Source organism: Silene latifolia, chromosome Y, assembly GCF_048544455.1.
Source record: "Silene latifolia isolate original U9 population chromosome Y, ASM4854445v1, whole genome shotgun sequence".
Classification (NCBI taxonomy): Eukaryota; Viridiplantae; Streptophyta; class Magnoliopsida; order Caryophyllales; family Caryophyllaceae; genus Silene; species Silene latifolia.
Window position 1 is genome coordinate 321,820,244 of NC_133538.1, and position 4,354 is coordinate 321,824,597.

At 39.7% G+C, this 4,354-nt stretch overlaps 1 non-coding gene across 1 annotated transcript; it reads right to left on the reverse strand.

The window, feature by feature from the left end:
- Positions 1 to 3,888: 3,888 nt before the first annotated feature.
- On the reverse strand, positions 3,889 to 3,995 carry LOC141634686 (small nucleolar RNA R71). The gene has a single exon (XR_012539411.1). It is a non-coding gene; the product is annotated as a small nucleolar RNA R71 (small nucleolar RNA).
- Positions 3,996 to 4,354: the final 359 nt, after the last annotated feature.

Sequence of the window (4,354 nt, forward strand, 5' to 3'; positions counted from 1 at the left end):
GTCTACTATGAAGAAGTCTACCGGAATGAAAAATTTGCCAATTCTCACGGGCACATCCTCCCATACACCTACAGGTACCTTTGTTGATCGATCCACCATTTGAAGAGTAATATTGGTATATTTGAGCTCTCCCATTCCTAGCCTTTTACACACCGAGTATGGCATGACATTTATACTTGCTCCAAGATCATATAATGATTTGTTGATTATGGTGTCACTAATGATGCATGGAATAGAAAACTTCCCGGATATTTGAGTTTTGGAGGAAACTCCCTTGAAGAATAGCACTACTCACTTTGGTAAAGGCAATAGAATCCAACTTTCGGATGGATTTCTTCTTGGTAAGAATGTCCTTCATATACTTTGCATATGCCGGAACATGATTGACTAATTCCATGAATGGAATGAGACTTCGAAGTTCTTCACAATATCCATGAACTTTCCAAGTTGATCATCAAGCTTAGGCTTAGCTTGGCGACTTGGGAATGGAAGGTTAATCACAATAGGCTCTTTTTCCTTAGCCTTCTCTTCATTGTTCTTCTTTGAAATTTCATTGGAAGTAGGATCTACCTCCTTAGAGTTCTCCACAACTCCTTCCTTGTCACTAGCATCCACAACATCTTCATCAATTGGCCTCTTCGGTGCTTCATATCTCGTGCCACTCCTCAAATGGATGGCACTAACCATCTTATATCTTGGGGGATTACCTTGAGGTGGTAATTGCCCTTTTTGTCTTTGAGATCTAGAAGATGATAATTGGGTAATTTGAGTTTCCAACATCTTGGTGTGGGCTAGTATGTTGTTGATGGTGATATCTTTGGCTTGGCTATCTTTTTGGATTTGGGTGAAATATTCTTGTTGGGTCTTTAGCATTTGGAGGACCGCTTTTTGAACATCAAAGCTTTAGTCATTGGTTTGAGTGTATGAAGGTTTATTTTGATAACCTTGGCTTTGGTGTAAAAGGGTCTTTGAGCTTGATTTCTCATTGGAGGTGGGGTGTATGTTGGTTGGGAGTTTTGGACATTTTGGCTCTTGTATGAAAGATTTGGATGAAATTTGGTATTCTCATTATAGTAGTTAGAATAAGGGATGCCATTCTTGTATGCTTGGAAAGCATTCACTTGTTCTTTTGTTCCCCTACATTCACTTTGCTCATGTCCCAAAGTTCAACAACTTTCACATACTCCACTTGGGATTGAGGATGATGCCACCATAGCATTAACATGTTGTTTGGGTGATTTGGAAGCTTCATCAAGCTTAGCCATGGCCTTCTCAAACTTCAAATTAATGGTGTCAATATGAGCACTTAGTTGAGCACCCAATTGAGTGATGGAATCTACAACATGCTTTCCTCCTCTTGTGGTCTTTCGAGGCCTACTATATTGGGAATTATGAACCGCCATCTCTTCGATTTTAGCCCATGTTTGATTGTCGTTGACGTGACCATAATTAGAGCATATTTAGTCCCCGAATTAGCCTTGTTCCCATGCTTTTTAGTGCATATTTGGGTCATTTATTGTCTTTAGTTCTTTGTTTTGCATATTCTTTGACGTTTTGATCCCTTGGTAGGAAAGGAGTGCAAACCTTGCATTTTCATGGCAAAACGAGACTAAATTGATTGAATTCAAATGACCAAGCATCAAGGAGAGACAAGATTAGAAGGCCTTTGTACATACGATAGTAGATGGGCAATGATGAGAAAAGATCCTTGCATCCCCGAGGAAATCCCCAAGGATTTTATGAAGAAAAAGGAAGAAAAGAAGAAGAAAGCAGACTGCCCAGCAATCCGTGCGTCTTCCCCAGAAGACGCCCGTCTCCATCACCACAATTCGTGCGTCTTCTCCCCAAGACGCCCGGGCTGCAACTCAAGAAGACGCCCGTCTTCTCCCCAAGACGCCCGGGCAGAGACCACAGAAACTGCCCGATCCGTGCCAAAGACGCCCGGATTCCCAGGCAGACAATTTCGTTTCTTCAAGCTTCAAGAAAGATGCCCATCCTTCCAAAAATACCGGCGTTTCCTTAAGTAGGGACTTAATTGTCATTTAAGCCCTTAGTTAACCCTAATTCACACACCTAATCCCCACTATAAATACCCCATTAGTCTAATCAGAAGAGCATGTTCTTCTTAGCAATCTTTAGTGTAGTTAATATCAATCAAATCTCTCTTTAATCTTGTAATCAACAATTAATCAAGTTTTAATACAAGTTTTATTTCCTTAATATCTCTCTTGTTCATCCTTTATTTTGGGTAATTGAAGATTATTTGGGTTATTATTGGGAGATTGACAACCTCTCAATCAAGCATCAAGTACTTCTTTTATTCTTTGCTTTATTATTTGAATCATTAGTAGGTATAATTCTCTTAATCCCTTTTTAATTATTGCTAATTACTTTCATTTATTCAGCATGTTTCACTTTGTTGGTATGATTGACAACCTTGCTAGCATGTTCAACATGATAATGAGTGAGTAGCCACTTAGCTAGGGTTAATGGGTAATTAGGGGAAACCAACATGGGGAATGATTCATGCTTAAATTAATATGATTTCATGGTTTATTTGCTTGCTTGTTATGATCTCAACTCATGCACATGTTATGTTTGATGAAATGTGAGCCTATGAATCCTTGCATTTTTTACCCATCACCTATCTTTTCAATGAGACTTGTAAAACATAAACCAACTCGAGTCTCATTAGACCATGCATGTTGTTTAGTAGGGAAGATTAAGTCGACTTGTAGGTGTTGTACAATCTAATCGATTCGGCTCCGGGACCCAAACTTTCCTAGGATTGTAAGAAATTAACCAACTCAATCCATCACAACAATAATTGCTTGCTTATAATTTGAGAACATGTTTGTATGATCAATTCCCATGAATCCCCTATGACCCCATGATACCCTAATGCTTTTTATCAATTGTTTACAACCCTTTTAATTCATCTTGCTTGTTTACTTTCATCGCTATTTAGTTTAGTGACCTTCTACATCAACCCCAGTTGTGACACCCCTAAGACACCGCTAGTTGCAATAGAAATCTCATCTCAATTCCCGTCCCTTGGGATCCGACCTTTACTTGCCTCTTTACTAATTGTAGAGTTGTTGGTAAAGTTATAAATTGTGTTTTGGTCTAGGTGCTCCTAACGACAAGTAACCGAAAAGATATAGTCCGGCCAAAAATGGCACCGTTGCCGGGGACGGTGTTAACTTGATTTAGATTTTCTTATATTGTTATTAGTTGTCTCTTTCTTTACCTTGGGGAAGTAAAATTCCTCAAGGTTTGTTCTAATTGTTTTCAAGTTGTGTGATATTTTGCATGTCTAGAAGGTCACAAGGTGACTTGTTACCTTTTGATCGTGAAATTGAAAGAACTTTGACAACCAATAGAAGACTTGCTAGGAGAACTTTGAGAGGTATTGGTGAGGTTGTAGATATTCAACCAACTATTGAGTTCATCAACCCTTTTGCAAGAGAAGGTGAGGAGAACCCAACACAAAATCCAACACAAAATCAACCCACAATGCCTAATTTTTCATCACATTCCGTACCCACCGAGGAGAACCTACCCAATGGTACTCCCACACCACAACATCTACCCGGAAATTTTATTGCCAAATCCGCATTTATCCAATTTGTCGAAAGAAGCCAATTTGGGGGGATGCCTAGTGAAGACCCTCACTCTCATATGGAGACCTTTTGTGACTATTGCGATGCGATTTCTCAAACCGGTGCAACTCAAGACCAAATTCGATGGGTCTTATTTCCTTTTTCTCTAATTGGCACCGCGAAACAATGGTTGAAAGGCCTTGATAAGGCTACTCTCGGAATTGATTCTTGGAAGAAGTTGCCTCTAGCTTTCAATAAAAAGTTCTATCCACCGGAAAAGACTAACATGCTAAGGGCTCAAATTACGGGTTTTAAGCAAAGGGATGAAGAATCTTTGTATGAAGCTTGGGAGCGATTCAAAGGAATTTGCCGCTCATGTCCTCACCATGGACTTAGCGAGTGGTTCTTGGTACAACAATTTTGGAACGGTCTATATGAAGATTCAAGGAACATTCTCAACATGGGATCAGATGGAATGTTCACCGAAGTTGATGACAATCAAACTTGGAACAAAATTGAGGAAATGGCGGTCCATAACTCACAATATAGTAGACCTCGCAAGGCTACTAGAGGAGGAAAGCATGAAGTGGACTCCATTACTCAATTGGGTGCTCAACTTAGTGCCCACATTGATACCATCAATTTGAAGTTTGAAAAAGCTATGGCTAGACTTGAAGAAGCCTCAAAATCACCAAAGCATCATGTTAATGCCATGACGGCATCTTCATCAATCCCAAGTGGGATATGTGAGA